The 19,600-nt window shown below is 47.2% G+C and overlaps 7 non-coding genes and 1 pseudogene across 7 annotated transcripts; all 8 read right to left on the bottom strand.

Moving 5' to 3' along the window:
* Window positions 1-778: 778 nt before the first annotated feature.
* LOC141149237 (U2 spliceosomal RNA) lies at window positions 779-969 on the bottom strand. The gene has a single exon (XR_012245544.1). It is a non-coding gene; the product is annotated as a U2 spliceosomal RNA (small nuclear RNA).
* Window positions 970-2,084: 1,115 nt separating this feature from the next.
* Window positions 2,085-2,278, bottom strand: LOC141150278 (U2 spliceosomal RNA). Its single transcript, XR_012246535.1, has one exon. It is a non-coding gene; the product is annotated as a U2 spliceosomal RNA (small nuclear RNA).
* A 5,563-nt stretch (window positions 2,279-7,841) lies between these two features.
* Window positions 7,842-7,919, bottom strand: LOC141151001 (U2 spliceosomal RNA; annotated as a pseudogene).
* Window positions 7,920-9,034: 1,115 nt separating this feature from the next.
* On the bottom strand, window positions 9,035-9,225 carry LOC141149235 (U2 spliceosomal RNA). The gene has a single exon (XR_012245542.1). It is a non-coding gene; the product is annotated as a U2 spliceosomal RNA (small nuclear RNA).
* Window positions 9,226-10,339: 1,114 nt separating this feature from the next.
* On the bottom strand, window positions 10,340-10,532 carry LOC141150644 (U2 spliceosomal RNA). The gene has a single exon (XR_012246789.1). It is a non-coding gene; the product is annotated as a U2 spliceosomal RNA (small nuclear RNA).
* A 6,120-nt stretch (window positions 10,533-16,652) lies between these two features.
* LOC141149234 (U2 spliceosomal RNA) lies at window positions 16,653-16,843 on the bottom strand. Its single transcript, XR_012245541.1, has one exon. It is a non-coding gene; the product is annotated as a U2 spliceosomal RNA (small nuclear RNA).
* Window positions 16,844-17,958: 1,115 nt separating this feature from the next.
* Window positions 17,959-18,149, bottom strand: LOC141149866 (U2 spliceosomal RNA). Its single transcript, XR_012246148.1, has one exon. It is a non-coding gene; the product is annotated as a U2 spliceosomal RNA (small nuclear RNA).
* A 1,115-nt stretch (window positions 18,150-19,264) lies between these two features.
* Window positions 19,265-19,455, bottom strand: LOC141149233 (U2 spliceosomal RNA). The gene has a single exon (XR_012245540.1). It is a non-coding gene; the product is annotated as a U2 spliceosomal RNA (small nuclear RNA).
* Window positions 19,456-19,600: the final 145 nt, after the last annotated feature.

Genomic DNA, 19,600 nt, shown 5'->3' with positions numbered 1-19,600 from the left:
TGCTGGCTGTCCAGCAGCAGACTGAAGGTGGCTGCTGCTGTGCACAGGTATATAAAGGCTCAGAGCCTATTATGACACGCGCAGCCAGCGTTCCATTGCCACATTCCATCTACTGCAGGCAGGATACCTGGCTGGCTGAATGTCGCTGAGAAGCTCACAGAGACCGCCATAAGCAACAGTTTAACAGAATGCCACAGACTAATCAACCAAACTTTTTGGGTTGGGTTCTCTTTTATAGTCTGCAGGCATTAAATGAAAGAAGTCAGTGTTCCAGCAGAAGGAGACAACGTTTCAGAAAAGGCATTGTAGCAAACCAAAAAAGAAATTTTAAGCGCAGCAGAGTAACCAGCGCACATACCTGTTAGCTCAGGTGAGTTTAAAAGGCTGCTGTTGATAACAAGGGCATTTGCTAAATAGATGGTGTGTGTGCAACAATATACTGAAAGGTCAATTATATTGTGCAGCTTATCTCACCACCTGTAGTTATTTAGGTGAAAGCTCCAAAATGCTTGCCTAATATGTCTGTTTATCCAAAAGGAAGTAAAAAGGGAGAGCTAGAAAGATAGCATTGCATCACATTACATGGCAATGCAATGCACAGTTGCTGAAGTTGAACCAAAATGAGCTTGTAATCTGGCTTCTGCAACTTTGAACATGAAAAATCCAATGAGGAGAAGAAAAGCAAAGCCAAAGAGTCCATCCCAAAATCCGACAAACAAGCAAAATGAACAAAAAACATTGAATTCAATTCTTTCTGATTTTAGAAACTGCATTAAAGAAGGGGTGCACCGGTCCTGGAGATACTGCAATACCAGGTCAATGCGTGGAGTGGACAGAGCAAGCTCTTTTTCCATCTCCCTGTTCTAAAAATCCATTTAATATATGGTCCCCAGATAGGGGACGTATCAGATATTAAACTGATAAGAACAGATACTACACTTGATCTTAGCCAAAAGGCCGAGAAGCGATAACCAGAATTGGTTTCAAACTACGGAGCCACCCAAGGATCCTGAAAAGTCCATTTGTGGAGATGAGCTCCTGGACTCCCGTTAAGAAGACATGTTGTCAACCTCTAGATCCCTTGCATGCCTGCACTTTTCGGCTTGCTGCTGCTGCAATCCACGCGTTTTAGATCTGCATAACTCCACCTCTTTAAACACAGCACCTTAACCCCCTGCTGTTCCCACCCGCCTCAACACCGTTGGAAGGGAGGAGAACCAATTAAGGCGGGGGGTGGGGTGGAACGAGCAGCTGTCTACCCTTAGCAGGAGGGCTCCTGATTACATACCTCTCCTGCTGCTGCTGCTGCTGGCTGTCCAGCAGCAGACTGAAGGTGGCTGCTGCTGTGCACAGGTATATAAAGGCTCAGAGCCTATTATGACACGCGCAGCCAGCGTTCCATTGCCACATTCCATCTACTGCAGGCAGGATACCTGGCTGGCTGAATGTCGCTGAGAAGCTCACAGAGACCGCCATAAGCAACAGTTTAACAGAATGCCACAGACTAATCAACCAAACTTTTTGGGTTGGGTTCTCTTTTATAGTCTGCAGGCATTAAATGAAAGAAGTCAGTGTTCCAGCAGAAGGAGACAACGTTTCAGAAAAGGCATTGTAGCAAACCAAAAAAGAAATTTTAAGCGCAGCAGAGTAACCAGCGCACATACCTGTTAGCTCAGGTGAGTTTAAAAGGCTGCTGTTGATAACAAGGGCATTTGCTAAATAGATGGTGTGTGTGCAACAATATACTGAAAGGTCAATTATATTGTGCAGCTTATCTCACCACCTGTAGTTATTTAGGTGAAAGCTCCAAAATGCTTGCCTAATATGTCTGTTTATCCAAAAGGAAGTAAAAAGGGAGAGCTAGAAAGATAGCATTGCATCACATTACATGGCAATGCAATGCACAGTTGCTGAAGTTGAACCAAAATGAGCTTGTAATCTGGCTTCTGCAACTTTGAACATGAAAAATCCAATGAGGAGAAGAAAAGCAAAGCCAAAGAGTCCATCCCAAAATCCGACAAACAAGCAAAATGAACCAAAAACATTGAATTCAATTCTTTCTGATTTTAGAAACTGCATTAAAGAAGGGGTGCACCGGTCCTGGAGATACTGCAATACCAGGTCAATGCGTGGAGTGGACAGAGCAAGCTCTTTTTCCATCTCCCTGTTCTAAAAATCCATTTAATATATGGTCCCCAGATAGGGGACGTATCAGATATTAAACTGATAAGAACAGATTTTTTTGATTGAATATATCTTTTATTAGCACAAAAAATAAGTTAACAGACAGTGTACAGTGCCGCAGCCCAGTACACACAGAATTCTACATCATATTTACATAGCATGAGGATACGACGCACTAACTAGACACATCACACCCCTATGCTACACAAAACACTCAATCTGAAAGAAAAAGCATGTCAATCAATACAGTACGACGAACCGTGATAAGGGATGGGGATTGGGAAAAAGGGGATGGGGAGGGGAAAATCACAGGCCCGAAGCTTTATTGAAAGACAAGACACATAAGGGGAGAGGGGGAGGAGGGGTTTAGTCCTCGTCCTCGTCCTCCGGACCGTCCATGATGGAATAGTCTCTGAGCAGGCTGTGGATCAGCCTGCGGCAGACCTGGATGGACATCCTCTCCCTCCTCAAGATGAGCCGGTTCCTGGCGACCCAAACGGCATCCTTGAAGCAGTTCATAAGGCGCCAAGCCTCCTGGATGGCTCCGACAGTATGAACCCCAGGGAAGAGTCCGTAAAGCACAGAATGGTGCGATAGGCTCGCCCTGGGGACAGAGTTCCTCAGGTCGTCCTCAAGTGCAGTCAATAGGCGCTGTGCAAATCCGCAGTCCCAAAAAGTGTGCAAAGATGTTTCCTCCACGAAGGGGCACCTTGGGCAGTACCGGGTCTTGCACAGGTTCCGGGCATGCATGAATGACCGGACGGGCAGTCCGCCCTGAATCGCCATCCACGACAAGTCCTTGTGCCCGTTGGTCAGCCTGTCAGACGACACATTTGTCCACACAGTCTCCAGCGTGTCCTGGTGAAGTCCTGTGATGTTCTCCACGTCATCCTTGGCTCTGATTAGCTTGTGGATAGTTTTGGGCTTCCACAAGTCGGGCTTGAGTCCCTCCAGTTGATGCTCCCCCACAAATCGAACGACGTCTCCGTAGAACCATGGCGTCGTCCAGTTGTAGGGGAAGGAGCTGTCCCACTTGTCCCAGCCGAGTCGCCTCCAAAGAGGAAGCAGGAAGAAGCGAGACATGGACCTGCCCGCGGAGCCATTCTTGACTTGCAAAGTCCGGCGGACACAATCACACACAAAAGAGGATCGCAGGAGGGTGGGGATATCTGGAACGCCCTTCCCACCCTTGCGAGGCTCCTTGTACATGACGGCCCGCCTGACTCTGTCCATCTTGGATCCCCAGACAAAGTGAAACACTGTCCTGGTAATGGCCCTGCACACAGTGACGTGTGGGGGCCAGGCCTGCGCCGTGTACTGCAAGACGGGCAGGACCTCATTACGCAGGATGAGTGCCTTACCCTCACAAGTGAGGTGTCTGAGGCTCCAGAGTCCGATCCGTTGCTTCACCTTGGCCAAGCGTTCTTGCCAGGACTTGAGGGCCGCTCCTTCCTTCCCGAACCAGACTCCCAGCACCTTGAGGAAATCGGTTGAATGTTGAAGGGGAAGGGGGCGGAGGAGGCCGGCTGCCAATCCCTGAAGAGCATGGCTTCCGACTTCCTGCAGTTGACTTTGGCCCCTGAAGCCCGGCCGAACCTCTCACACGTCTGGACGAGGGCGTCGACTGAACCACGATCAGCGCAGAAGACGGTGACGTCGTCCATGTAGAGCGAGCACTTGACCTCGTGTCGTCCCGGACCCGGTGCGGTGATCCCTCTGATCTCTCCATTCTGCCGGATAGCCTCTGCGAAGAGTTCTATAACACAAACAAAAAGAAGAGGTGATAGAGGGCAGCCTTGTCTGACCCCAGAGAGGACAGGGAAGGGGTCAGTCTTCCAGCCGTTCACCAACACCGAGCTGTGGATATCAAAATACATCAGACGGACATACGAACAAAACATGTTACCCAAACCTAACCGGTGCAGAGCTCGGCCCATGAACTCGTGGGAAACCCGGTCGAAGGCCTTCTCCTGATCCAAGGAGACCAGGGCCGTGTGTGCGCGGCGGACCTTGATGTACTCGACCGTGTCCCGCACGAGAGCGAGGCTGTCTGCGATGCGACGTCCAGGGATGCCGCAGGTCTGGTCCGGGTGGATGATCCGTCCGATGACCGTCTTAAGTCGTGTCGCCATCGTCTTGGCCAGGATCTTGTAGTCCACGTTGAGCAGAGTGATGGGACGACAATTCCTCAGGTCGCACCTCTCTCCCTTCCGCTTGTACAGGATCGTGACCATTCCTTCCCTCAAAGATGGAGGCATTCTACCCTCCACCACCATCTCCTCGTACAGGTCCAACAGGTCCGGACAGATGAGGTCTCCCAGCGCTACATAGAGCTCCGCTGGAAGACCATCACTGCCCGGGGTCCTGCCGGTCCTAAAGGATTTAGCGGCAGAGAGCAATTCGCCCACCATCAGAGGTTTGTCCAAGGCTGCCGTGCCTGCAGGATCAAGATGGTTAGTGATACCTGACAGGAAATTATCAGCAGCGTCGGGGTCGGTAGTCTTGTGGGAGTAGAGTTCGCTGTAGAAGTCGCTGACGACCCTCATCACGTCCTCCTTCCCACGTCGCATGTTTCCGCTCTCGTCTCGCAGCTCGTTCAGGGGCGTGTGACCGGCATGAAGTTTCCTGAAAAAGAATGAGTTACATTTCTCACCCTTCTCCAGATTCTCCACTTTGGAACGGAAGATGATTCGCTTGGACTCCTCCTCAAAGTGCCTTTTCAGGCTCTTCTTGGTCTCCTCCAGCTCCTCCCTCACGTCCCAGCCGCAGTGAAGAAGGTCCTGCAGCGACCGCAGCTCGCGCTGCAGCCCTCTGAAGTCCCTCCTCTTCTCACACGCCTGTTGTCGACCCTTGGCCTGAAAGAAACAGCGAAACTCAAGTTTAACATATTCCCACCAATCAGAGACTGTTTGGAAGCTACCCTTGTAGGACTGCCACATTGCGTAGGCTGCTCTCAGCTCCTCCACGACTTCATCCTGAGCCAGCAGAGCACAATTCAGCTTCCAGGAGCCGGGGCCGGACGGAAAACCGTCGCCGAGGACACCTTGTAAGTGAATGGCTCTGTGGTCGGAGAAGAAGCAGGAGACCATCGAGTGCCTACTCTGCCTGACTGCCCGAGAGGTGAACACAAAGTCAATCCTGGAGCGGAGTGAGCCATCGGGTCGGCTCCACGAATAGTTCGTGGAGCCTCTCCCCATGGAGCCCACCACGTCCTGAAGAGAGGCCTCGGTTACCATCTCGATGAGCAGCTTGGACGTGATGTCCAACTTGGCAGATGTGCCAGAACTACGACCGTCCTCCTCGATGGGGCAGTTGAAATCCCCGGCCATCACTAAGGTCCTGGTGGTGGCAAGCTGAAGCCGCAGGGTCTGGAAAAGCTCCAAACGCTCATTCTTCAGTGGGGACGCATACACGTTGATGAACCTGACAGGTTCTCCCGCCCAGTTGCCATCTACAACAAGAGCCCTGCCGCAGATGAGCTCCTGGACGGACTCAAGCGTGAATGCGCCCCCCCTGATCAGAATTGCGACCCCCACAGACTTGCAGTCACCCCCACCGGACCAGTAGGATGGACCGTGGGACCACTCCCTGGCCAGATGTTTGAAGGACCTAGAGGAGGGAAGGGAACATTCCTGCAACATATAAACATCACACAACTGGGAAGTAAGGAAGGCATAAATAGTCTGACGTCTGAACTTGTCCTTGATGCTCCTGACATTAATGGAAAATAAGTTAATATTAGCCATCATGTAGGGAAAAAAGAAAAAGTTAGCGCAGGCAATACACCTTAGTTACCACTCCGGTCGGGTGGTCCCTCGTCGGTGTTGACTGCTGGTGACGGGATCACCAGCAGGCCCTCTTCCTCCATCTGGTCAAGCAGCGCGGCCTCGATCTCGGCGACCACCAGTTCCTCCTCTTCTGGCTCGGCCACCAGGGTCTCAACCATGTGCTCCATCTCTTCTGGCTCAGGGAGGGTATCCTCCTTTTCGCCTACGAAATCCAGAATCTTCTTTTTGGAGGATTCAGTAGCAGGGCTGTCCTCCACCTTCCTCTTTCCCCGGGTTGGAACTGGGGAGACAAGAAGGGGAAAATCCTCCTCGGAATAGATAGCGGCGGGTGGAGGAAAGGTTAATTCCACCGCTACCATGGTCTGGGGAGGGAGAGTGGCTGCCGGGGCAGGGGAAAGGACACCTGCTGAGGAGTAGGGGAAGGAGGAAGAGGAAGTGGAATCCTCAGCAGGGGTGGCCGGGGTGGGGGGGGATTGGACGGGGGTGGCAGGGGGAGGGATCGAGAGAGGGGTGACAGAACTCTTACCCTCCTTTGACTTTTTCTTCTGCTTCGGAGCTGCTGGGACCGTCGCTGGGGCTTTGGCCACCGACTCCTTGACCGCTTTGGCCTTGGTCGTCGCGGCCTTGGCCGCTGGGGCCTTGGTCGTCGCGTCCTTGACCTTCACAGGCCTGGTCGTCGGGGCCTTGTCCTCCGTAGCTGGGGTCGTCGCAACCACCGATGCCCAGGATCTCTCACGCCTGGGGCAATCCTTGTACAGATGAGCCGCCAGCCCACACAGGTTGCAGGACGTCTTCTTCGGGCAGTCCTTCGAGCTGTGTCCCGTCACTCGACAAATCCTGCAGGCATCCTCCTTGCAGTCCTTCATCTCGTGGCCGTTCTTGCCGCATCTCCTGCAGTTCCGCGGCATGTCCGGGTAATAGATGAGGCCGTAGGAGTTGCCCAGGGAGAATGTCGGGGGCAGGTGCCGAAGTCCGTCTGAGTATGCCAGGTCCCTGTGAAGTCTAACGGTCACAGACCACTTACCTGTCCAGAAGCCGAGTCCATTCAGGATGTGAGAGGGTTCCTTCACAACCAAACAGAAGCGTCTCAGGAAGGTACAGATGTCTTGGCCTGGGGTGTGCGGGTTGCGCATGGAGACCGTGATCCTCCTTTCATCCCTCTGGATAGGGCAGCTACCTGTAAAGGCAGAGAAAGAATTATCCGGTCCTTTTGCGCTTACCATTTCCCAGAACCTCCTGCAGGTGTTCACAGTGGCGAAGGTGACGAAGAAGATCCCCGTCAAGAAGGTCTGGATGCTGAGGGTGTCCGACCTGGAGAAGCCTCGATCCAGCATCATCTTCTGGCAGAACACGTCCGAGGACATGTCCGGCACCCTCCCATCCACTTCCTTCAGCTTCAGGGCCACCGTCTGCCGCATCCATGGCTCCAGGGCTGGAGCTTCGTGGCGGGGCTTCTGGGGTCCCTTCTGCTGGCCAGTCGTGGAGGCAGAGTCCTTGGGGTCAGAATCGGCTCCTGGCTGGGCCCTCCTGGCTGTCCCCAGCTCCAGGCTCTTCTTTTCGGACTTCCTCGCAGCGCTTGCCATGGCTTTCCTCCTGCAGTTACTTCTTGGAGCTGGATCTGGAACTCTTCCCGGAATGGGTGGAGCTATGCAGATTCTTCTCCCGTCGTGTTCTGGACAAATTCCCCGAAAGGTCTTTGTCTCGATGATTTTCTTCCTCGAAGATTCCACAGGACAGCCCGATTCTTCTCCGAGTCTTCGTCTTCTTCTGGATTCTTTAGAGCTTCTTCCTCCCACCGATATCCGCCTTCGTTCTCCGATGTCAGCTGGGCTCCGAAGCTCTTCTCCTTCCGAGTTCGATCGCTCTCGTCAAGTGTAGATCGTAGCTCTTGTGTTTTTAAAAGAACAGATACTACACTTGATCTTAGCCAAAAGGCCGAGAAGCGATAACCAGAATTGGTTTCAAACTACGGAGCCACCCAAGGATCCTGAAAAGTCCATTTGTGGAGATGAGCTCCTGGACTCCCGTTAAGAAGACATGTTGTCAACCTCTAGATCCCTTACATGCCTGCACTTTTCGGCTTGCTGCTGCTGCAATCCACGCGTTTTAGATCTGCATAACTCCACCTCTTTAAACACAGCACCTTCACCCCCTGCTGTTCCCACCCGCCTCAACACCGTTGGAAGGGAGGAGAACCAATTAAGGCGGGGGGTGGGGTGGAACGAGCAGCTGTCTACCCTTAGCAGGAGGGCTCCTGATTACATACCTCTCCTGCTGCTGCTGCTGCTGGCTGTCCAGCAGCAGACTGAAGGTGGCTGCTGCTGTGCACAGGTATATAAAGGCTCAGAGCCTATTATGACACGCGCAGCCAGCGTTCCATTGCCACATTCCATCTACTGCAGGCAGGATACCTGGCTGGCTGAATGTCGCTGAGAAGCTCACAGAGACCGCCATAAGCAACAGTTTAACAGAATGCCACAGACTAATCAACCAAACTTTTTGGGTTGGGTTCTCTTTTATAGTCTGCAGGCATTAAATGAAAGAAGTCAGTGTTCCAGCAGAAGGAGACAACGTTTCAGAAAAGGCATTGTAGCAAACCAAAAAAGAAATTTTAAGCGCAGCAGAGTAACCAGCGCACATACCTGTTAGCTCAGGTGAGTTTAAAAGGCTGCTGTTGATAACAAGGGCATTTGCTAAATAGATGGTGTGTGTGCAACAATATACTGAAAGGTCAATTATGTTGTGCAGCTTATCTCACCACCTGTAGTTATTTAGGTGAAAGCTCCAAAATGCTTGCCTAATATGTCTGTTTATCCAAAAGGAAGTAAAAAGGGAGAGCTAGAAAGATAGCATTGCATCACATTACATGGCAATGCAATGCACAGTTGCTGAAGTTGAACCAAAATGAGCTTGTAATCTGGCTTCTGCAACTTTGAACATGAAAAATCCAATGAGGAGAAGAAAAGCAAAGCCAAAGAGTCCATCCCAAAATCCGACAAACAAGCAAAATGAACAAAAAACATTGAATTCAATTCTTTCTGATTTTAGAAACTGCATTAAAGAAGGGGTGCACCGGTCCTGGAGATACTGCAATACCAGGTCAATGCGTGGAGTGGACAGAGCAAGCTCTTTTTCCATCTCCCTGTTCTAAAAATCCATTTAATATATGGTCCCCAGATAGGGGACGTATCAGATATTAAACTGATAAGAACAGATACTACACTTGATCTTAGCCAAAAGGCCGAGAAGCGATAACCAGAATTGGTTTCAAACTACGGAGCCACCCAAGGATCCTGAAAAGTCCATTTGTGGAGATGAGCTCCTGGACTCCCGTTAAGAAGACATGTTGTCAACCTCTAGATCCCTTACATGCCTGCACTTTTCGGCTTGCTGCTGCTGCAATCCACGCGTTTTAGATCTGCATAACTCCACCTCTTTAAACACAGCACCTTCACCCCCTGCTGTTCCCACCCGCCTCAACACCGTTGGAAGGGAGGAGAACTAATTAAGGCGGGGGGTGGGGTGGAACGAGCAGCTGTCTACCCTTAGCAGGAGGGCTCCTGATTACATACCTCTCCTGCTGCTGCTGCTGCTGGCTGTCCAGCAGCAGACTGAAGGTGGCTGCTGCTGTGCACAGGTATATAAAGGCTCAGAGCCTATTATGACACGCGCAGCCAGCGTTCCATTGCCACATTCCATCTACTGCAGGCAGGATACCTGGCTGGCTGAATGTCGCTGACAAGCTCACAGAGACCGCCATAAGCAACAGTTTAACAGAATGCCACAGACTAATCAACCAAACTTTTTGGGTTGGTTCTCTTTTATAGTCTGCAGGCATTAAATGAAAGAAGTCAGTGTTCCAGCAGAAGGAGACAACGTTTCAGAAAAGGCATTGTAGCAAACCAAAAAAGAAATTTTAAGCGCAGCAGAGTAACCAGCGCACATACCTGTTAGCTCAGGTGAGTTTAAAAGGCTGCTGTTGATAACAAGGGCATTTGCTAAATAGATGGTGTGTGTGCAACAATATACTGAAAGGTCAATTATATTGTGCAGCTTATCTCACCACCTGTAGTTATTTAGGTGAAAGCTCCAAAATGCTTGCCTAATATGTCTGTTTATCCAAAAAGAAGTAAAAAGGGAGAGCTAGAAAGATAGCATTGCATCACATTACATGGCAATGCAATGCACAGTTGCTGAAGTTGAACCAAAATGAGCTTGTAATCTGGCTTCTGCAACTTTGAACATGAAAAATCCAATGAGGAGAAGAAAAGCAAAGCCAAAGAGTCCATCCCAAAATCCGACAAACAAGCAAAATGAACAAAAAACATTGAATTCAATTCTTTCTGATTTTAGAAACTGCATTAAAGAAGGGGTGCACCGGTCCTGGAGATACTGCAATACCAGGTCAATGCGTGGAGTGGACAGAGCAAGCTCTTTTTCCATCTCCCTGTTCTAAAAATCCATTTAATATATGGTCCCCAGATAGGGGACGTATCAGATATTAAACTGATAAGAACAGATTTTTTTTTTTTTTTTTTTTTTCTCCTCAGACGAGGAAATTCCACAGTCTATGGAAACCAGACAAAGGAAAATTCCATCAAAACAGCTGCGTCAAATCCAATACGCAACTTGCTGTCCCCATCATCATCGGAAATATTTATTTCATATTTCAAAACAACAATAACAAAAATCAAGAGGTACTAACAATATATCTCCACTTTTTAAATTTCCATATTCCCTCCGCATCCACTTCCCCTCTCCTCTTTTTGTCCCATAGGAAACACACATACATCTTCCCCAAAATCACCTTCACACTATCCTTTACAGCAATTTCCTTCCTTTTAAACACATACACATTCCTCACATCCCATAACACTTCCTTTATACATGCAAGCATCAACCACAAGACTCTTTCCTTCGTCCCATCACATATTCCCAAACCAAACATAAACAACTCAAAAGACAACAAATTCACACCACACAATTCTTTACACAAAGGCCCCATTCTCCCAATCACATCTCTAGCATACTGGCAATTCCAAAAAACATGCAACACACTTTCCCTTCCACCACAGCCATTTCTTGGACACATTTCACTCCTCACCAAACCTCTATTCCTCTGAAATTCTCTCACAGGTAATACTCCATGTAAAGACTGCCACACAACTTCACTCTGTTTGTTGGTCATACCACTCATCCGCACTTTCTTCCAAACCTTCTGCACATCACCACCCCTAACCATATTTATTCCACATTCTACCTCTCTACATTCAATCATCCTATACACAGCCTTCTTATTCTCCAGCAATCTCACATCTGCATCACACAGTTCATACCTCACCAAAAACTTATAAACCCACACATACCATACAGGCACCTCAAAAGCAATCGGACATCGCAAATCCCTTTCTTGCCACTTTAAACGAAACAAATACGCTCCAAATAAATACCTACACATAGATGAAAACTTTCCATCCGCCCTAATCACTTTCAAAACAAACACAACGATATTCACACCAAAAAACACGTCCAAATTCGGAAAACCCAAACCACCTTTTTCCACTCTTTTAACCAAAATTTCTCTCCTAGCTCTCTCCATTTTCGAGTTCCACAAAAAAAACAAATAAAATTCTATTCAAGCTTCTCATACACATATATCCTGGTGGAAATACTACCGCAATATATAAAAATATTGGCAACACCACACTCTTAACAATTAAAATCTTCCCAAAAAAGGATAAACTCCTCAATTTCCAAAAATTCAACTTCTGCTCAACTTTTCCTTTCGCATCATCCCAACTTTCTTTCCCATCCAAACTCTCTGAAAATTTCACACCCAAAACTTTAATAGGTCCATTCACTACATTCACACCTACATCCCTACTTAAACTTCCGCCTCCAAAACCCTTACACTCACTCTTTTCCCAATTCACTTTAAACGCAGATGCACCACAAAAAATAGACACTAACAACTTCACCCGCCTCACCGAACATTCAGAATCACATAATACACACACGTCATCCATATAACCACTCACCTTCCATTCTTTTCCTCCACCTCCCGGCACTTGCACACCACGAATTACCTTATCTTTCCTCAGCATACACAACAATGGCTCAATTGCACAAATAAATGCTACAGGGGACAAAGGACACCCCTGTCGCACACCCGAAAACACATTCACTTTCCTACCCACATACCCATTCATTAAAACACAGCTATAAACACCCGCATACAAACTTCTCACTCGCCCAACAAAATCAGCCGGAAAACCCATTTTTAACAACACTCTGAACAAAAAACCATGCGACAACCTATCATAAGCCTTTTCAAAATCCAAACTTAACAAAAATACACTCTTCTTACGACCCATGCAATCCCATAGACAATCTCTTAACATACACACACACTCATGAATCCGCCTCCCAGGTACCGCACAACACTGCTCATCCCCAATCACACTCTCTATCACATCACGCATCCTATTAGCCATAAGTTTTGCATAGATTTTATAATCACAATTAAGTAACGTTATTGGCCTCCAATTCCTCAGACTTTTCAAATCCCCTTTCTTAGGAATTAACACAACCAAACCTGCACGCATACTCTCAGTCACCTCCATGTTTCCCCACATATACTTACATACATCCACAAAGTCCTTTCCAATCACACCCCACATCACACGATAAAATTCTACTGGGAGGCCATCCTCCCCCGGCGTCTTATTCAAAGCCATACTACACATAACCTTCCATACCTCATCACCAGTCACCTCACCCATCACTCTCTCTCTTTCTGCTTCACTCAACTTACTCTCTAACACACTCAAAACATCATTCTCCAAACATTCATCCCTCTGTTTCACTGCATACAGATCCTCATAAAACTTAGCCACCTCTTCACACATATCCTCTCCACTCACCTCACTTCCATCTGCTCCATACACCACGCTCATACTCTGTTTCTTTCCAAAAACTTTTTTAAAGAAAAACCGAGAACATTTCTCATCCTGCTCCATCTTATCAATCTTTGCCCTAAACACTATGCTTCTCCCTCTCTCCAACAAAAACTCACTAATCTCCTTTTTTACCTCTAAAATATCCTCCTCCACCTCAACTCCTCCTTCCCTTAACTTATACAAAACGCTCAACCGCGCGTTCAGTTTAACAAAACTCTCTCTTTTAATTGCTGCATACTTGTATCCTAAATTTTTAAAGAACATTTTTGTTTGTTTCTTCACCCAGTCCCACCACTCACAAACATTCCTAAACTCATTTTTATGCTTACACCATTCTTCATACCGCCTTTCATTTAACTTCCACAATCCTCTCCCAAACACTCCATCAACTTTTATATCCAACTCACACAACATACACACATGATCTGAAAAAAGAACGTTTTCCTGCCTATAATTAACAGAAACCATATTTTTAGAAATAAAACAATAATCCAATCTGGATTGTACCCTACCACTCTCAGAAAAGAAAGTGTTCAACAAAGGATTCATGTTACACACGCGCTGCATATCACACAACCCAAAATCATTCACTAACTCCAATAATGCTTTCCCAGACACATCCACATTCACTCTCCCCACATCACAGTTCATATCACCCACAATTACCACAGGTATTCTTCCTGGAACAAAAAGCTTAATTTTTTCAAATAAATTTTTGCGCTCATTTTTTTCAACTGGCGCATAAACATTAATAACACAAAACTTTACATTCTTGTATACAAAATTAGCAAGGATACATCTCCCCACCTCAATAACCAAATAATCACTCAAAACAACCTCCCTTCCTTTAACCAAAATACCCACACCATCATTCTTATTACATGCACTCCCCGACCACACAGACGCTCCATAAGACCATTCATCCCCTTTCACACCATCCACTACCCCACATTCTTGTAAACAAAAAATAGATGCATTTTGCATAGCTAAAAACTCAAAAATAGCAGCTCTTCTTACTTTACTTTTAAACACTCTTACGTTTTGGGACACTATGGTAAATCCCATAATACTTCTACTCCTTCACCAATTACACAAAGAAATAGCCTTTGGCCTAAACCAAAGCTCACAAGAGGACAAAAAGAAAAAACATTTACAATATTATATGGTGACACTATCCAGCACCACCACTATCCTCCTCCGCCATCAGAACAGAACAGCTGGTTTCCGACCCGCTGGCTTCACCAGCCACACTCCTCATTCTGGCAGTTCTGATCTTCCTCTGAGGCTCACTAAAATCTGCATCATCACTGCCCCCACCATCCTCCCTACGACTCTTCTTTGCACCCCTATCATCCTCCGAAGAAAAATCTTCAATGTTTTCAGGACCCGAAGGGTGTTCAGGACTGTCGGGTTCCGAGATTTGCACTTCACATCCTGTTGCGTCCATTGCCTCTCCAAAAGTCATCATCTCAGGCAGCTCTGCTTCCACCACTTTCCTAGATATTCTCGCAGACACTGCCTTTTTCTCCACCTTTGCCACTTCCCTCCAGAACTCCTTTTCTTCCCTCCGCTTCTTCCTCATTTCTTCAGCAGAAGAAGAACATGGCCTCAGGGACACCTCCTCTGGCGCCGTAGAGGGAGAGGCTCTACCAGTTTCCCGCCTCCTTCCCTCTCTCTCCTCCCTCTCCAATCTTTCCAGCACTTTCAGTGCGCTTGCCATCTGCCTCCTCTCCAGCTCCTCCTCCTTCTGTTCTTTATCAGAACGTCTAGGTGCACTCATAGGACAGTCCTTATACATGTGATCACTACTCCCACAGACATCACAGGACTTGGCCTCTGGACACTGGTTGGCCATATGCCCCTCCTTTCTGCAATTTCGGCAACACTGCCCTTTAAGGCATGTTACCATGGTATGTCCGAAAGAAAAGCATCTACGGCAAAACATGGGCTGGCCTGGGTAAAAGAGGAAACCTCTATGGCCTGCAACGGAAAAATTTGATGGAGGGTGTCTAAAGCCCCCCACACTGTCAGGATCCCTTTTCAATTTCACACGGAATTTATACTGACAGTTAAAGATTCCTAGACAATTGACTTGCTTCACTCCCTTCCGCACATATTCACAGTAGCGAGAGAGGAAGCACTCCAGCAGCTCAGGGTCTGTAAAAGGGTTATAGACAGTCACAGTCACCTCCTTTTCTTGCAGACCAAACAAAGGTTCCCATCTAACTCCTTCCAAGCAGGGGTCACTAGAGTGACCACGGAGCCATTCAAAGACATTAAGGCAAACATCCTGGTCCATAAAGGTAACGTCATAATTACCTTGACGTGAAAATTCGTTGACACTGAAGATCTCAGAACGTCTTGCTCCAGCTTTGCCTTCAACGATGTCTTGGACAATGAAAACCACGTTGTTCTTGTTCTGGTCAGATGGATCCACGGACAAACGGATGGTGTTCTTCACAAAAGACATCTTGGATTCTGTCGGTATGGAATACCACAGGAAAAAGCAGAAAATCCTCCACAAAAGGGTCCGGATTCCTCCAGGAGACTCGCACCAATCAAGGTACAGTCATACGATCGCAGCCAAAAGGCCGAGAAGCGATAACCAGAATTGGTTTCAAACTACGGAGCCACCCAAGGATCCTGAAAAGTCCATTTGTGGAGATGAGCTCCTGGACTCCCGTTAAGAAGACATGTTGTCAACCTCTAGATCCCTTACATGCCTGCACTTTTCGGCTTGCTGCTGCTGCAATCCACGCGTTTTAGATCTGCATAACTCCACCTCTTTAAACACAGCACCTTCACCCCCTGCTGTTCCCACCCGCCTCAACACCGTTGGAAGGGAGGAGAACCAATTAAGGCGGGGGGTGGGGTGGAACGAGCAGCTGTCTACCCTTAGCAGGAGGGCTCCTGATTACATACCTCTCCTGCTGCTGCTGCTGCTGCTGGCTGTCCAGCAGCAGACTGAAGGTGGCTGCTGCTGTGCACAGGTATATAAAGGCTCAGAGCCTATTATGACACGCGCAGCCAGCGTTCCATTGCCACATTCCATCTACTGCAGGCAGGATACCTGGCTGGCTGAATGTCGCTGAGAAGCTCACAGAGACCGCCATAAGCAACAGTTTAACAGAATGCCACAGACTAATCAACCAAACTTTTTGGGTTGGGTTCTCTTTTATAGTCTGCAGGCATTAAATGAAAGAAGTCAGTGTTCCAGCAGAAGGAGACAACGTTTCAGAAAAGGCATTGTAGCAAACCAAAAAAGAAATTTTAAGCGCAGCAGAGTAACCAGCGCACATACCTGTTAGCTCAGGTGAGTTTAAAAGGCTGCTGTTGATAACAAGGGCATTTGCTAAATAGATGGTGTGTGTGCAACAATATACTGAAAGGTCAATTATATTGTGCAGCTTATCTCACCACCTGTAGTTATTTAGGTGAAAGCTCCAAAATGCTTGCCTAATATGTCTGTTTATCCAAAAGGAAGTAAAAAGGGAGAGCTAGAAAGATAGCATTGCATCACATTACATGGCAATGCAATGCACAGTTGCTGAAGTTGAACCAAAATGAGCTTGTAATCTGGCTTCTGCAACTTTGAACATGAAAAATCCAATGAGGAGAAGAAAAGCAAAGCCAAAGAGTCCATCCCAAAATCCGACAAACAAGCAAAATGAACAAAAAACATTGAATTCAATTCTTTCTGATTTTAGAAACTGCATTAAAGAAGGGGTGCACCGGTCCTGGAGATACTGCAATACCAGGTCAATGCGTGGAGTGGACAGAGCAAGCTCTTTTTCCATCTCCCTGTTCTAAAAATCCATTTAATATATGGTCCCCAGATAGGGGACGTATCAGATATTAAACTGATAAGAACAGATACTACACTTGATCTTAGCCAAAAGGCCGAGAAGCGATAACCAGAATTGGTTTCAAACTACAGAGCCACCCAAGGATCCTGAAAAGTCCATTTGTGGAGATGAGCTCCTGGACTCCCGTTAAGAAGACATGTTGTCAACCTCTAGATCCCTTACATGCCTGCACTTTTCGGCTTGCTGCTGCTGCAATCCACGCGTTTTAGATCTGCATAACTCCACCTCTTTAAACACAGCACCTTCACCCCCTGCTGTTCCCACCCGCCTCAACACCGTTGGAAGGGAGGAGAACCAATTAAGGCGGGGGGTGGGGTGGAACGAGCAGCTGTCTACCCTTAGCAGGAGGGCTCCTGATTACATACCTCTCCTGCTGCTGCTGCTGCTGGCTGTCCAGCAGCAGACTGAAGGTGGCTGCTGCTGTGCACAGGTATATAAAGGCTCAGAGCCTATTATGACACGCGCAGCCAGCGTTCCATTGCCACATTCCATCTACTGCAGGCAGGATACCTGGCTGGCTGAATGTCGCTGAGAAGCTCACAGAGACCGCCATAAGCAACAGTTTAACAGAATGCCACAGACTAATCAACCAAACTTTTTGGGTTGGGTTCTCTTTTATAGTCTGCAGGCATTAAATGAAAGAAGTCAGTGTTCCAGCAGAAGGAGACAACGTTTCAGAAAAGGCATTGTAGCAAACCAAAAAAGAAATTTTAAGCGCAGCAGAGTAACCAGCGCACATACCTGTTAGCTCAGGTGAGTTTAAAAGGCTGCTGTTGATAACAAGGGCATTTGCTAAATAGATGGTGTGTGTGCAACAATATACTGAAAGGTCAATTATATTGTGCAGCTTATCTCACCACCTGTAGTTATTTAGGTGAAAGCTCCAAAATGCTTGCCTAATATGTCTGTTTATCCAAAAGGAAGTAAAAAGGGAGAGCTAGAAAGATAGCATTGCATCACATTACATGGCAATGCAATGCACAGTTGCTGAAGTTGAACCAAAATGAGCTTGTAATCTGGCTTCTGCAACTTTGAACATGAAAAATCCAATGAGGAGAAGAAAAGCAAAGCCAAAGAGTCCATCCCAAAATCCGACAAACAAGCAAAATGAACAAAAAACATTGAATTCAATTCTTTCTGATTTTAGAAACTGCATTAAAGAAGGGGTGCACCGGTCCTGGAGATACTGCAATACCAGGTCAATGCGTGGAGTGGACAGAGCAAGCTCTTTTTCCATCTCTCTGTTCTAAAAATCCATTTAATATATGGTCCCCAGATAGGGGACATATCAGATATTAAACTGATAAGAACAGATACTACACTTGATCTTAGCCAAAAGGCCGAGAAGCGATAACCAGAATTGGTTTCAAACTACGGAGCCACCCAAGGATCCTGAAAAGTCCATTTGTGGAGATGAGCTCCTGGACTCCCGTTAAGAAGACATGTTGTCAACCTCTAGATCCCTTACATGCCTGCACTTTTCGGCTTGCTGCTGCTGCAATCCACGCGTTTTAGATCTGCATAACTCCACCTCTTTAAACACAGCACCTTCACCCCCTGCTGTTCCCACCCGCCTCAACACCGTTGGAAGGGAGGAGAACCAATTAAGGCGGGGGGTGGGGTGGAACGAGCAGCTGTCTACCCTTAGCAGGAGGGCTCCTGATTACATACCTCTCCTGCTGCTGCTGCTGCTGGCTGTCCAGCAGCAGACTGAAGGTGGCTGCTGCTGTGCACAGGTATATAAAGGCTCAGAGCCTATTATGACACGCGCAGCCAGCGTTCCATTGCCACATTCCATCTACTGCAGGCAGGATACCTGGCTGGCTGAATGTCGCTGAGAAGCTCACAGAGACCGCCATAAGCAACAGTTTAACAGAATGCCACAGACTAATCAACCAAACTTTTTGGGTTGGGTTCTCTTTTATAGTCTGCTGGCATTAAATGAAAGAAGTCAGTGTTCCAGCAGAAGGAGACAACGTTTCAGAAAAGGCATTGTAGCAAACCAAAAAAGAAATTTTAAGCGCAGCAGAGTAACCAGCGCACATACCTGTTAGCTCAGGTGAGTTTAAAAGGCTGCTGTTGATAACAAGGGCATTTGCTAAATAGATGGTGTGTGTGCAACAATATACTGAAAGGTCAATTATATTGTGCAGCTTATCTCACCACCTGTAGTTATTTAGGTGAAAGCTCCAAAATGCTTGCCTAATATGTCTGTTTATCCAAAAGGAAGTAAAAAGGGAGAGCTAGAAAGATAGCATTGCATCACATTACATGGCAATGCAATGCACAGTTGCTGAAGTTGAACCAAAATGAGCTTGTAATCTGGCTTCTGCAACTTTGAACATGAAAAATCCAATGAGGAGAAGAAAAGCAAAGCCAAAGAGTCCATCCCAAAATCCGACAAACAAGCAAAATGAACAAAAAACATTGAATTCAATTCTTTCTGATTTTAGAAACTGCATTAAAGAAGGGGTGCACCGGTCCTGGAGATACTGCAATACCAGGTCAATGCGTGGAGTGGACAGAGCAAGCTCTTTTTCCATCTCCCTGTTCTAAAAATCCATTTAATATATGGTCCCCAGATAGGGGACGTATCAGATATTAAACTGATAAGAACAGATACTACACTTGATCTTAGCCAAAAGGCCGAGAAGCGATAACCAGAATTGGTTTCAAACTACGGAGCCACCCAAGGATCCTGAAAAGTCCATTTGTGGAGATGAGCTCCTGGACTCCCGTTAAGAAGACATGTTGTCAACCTCTAGATCCCTTACATGCCTGCACTTTTCGGCTTGCTGCTGCT

Source organism: Phyllobates terribilis, unplaced genomic scaffold, assembly GCF_046119375.1.
Source record: "Phyllobates terribilis strain yellow unplaced genomic scaffold, ASM4611937v1 Scaffold_5__5_contigs__length_657084704, whole genome shotgun sequence".
NCBI classification, from domain to species: Eukaryota; Metazoa; Chordata; class Amphibia; order Anura; family Dendrobatidae; genus Phyllobates; species Phyllobates terribilis.
This window is presented reverse-complemented; position numbering and strand designations above follow the sequence as displayed.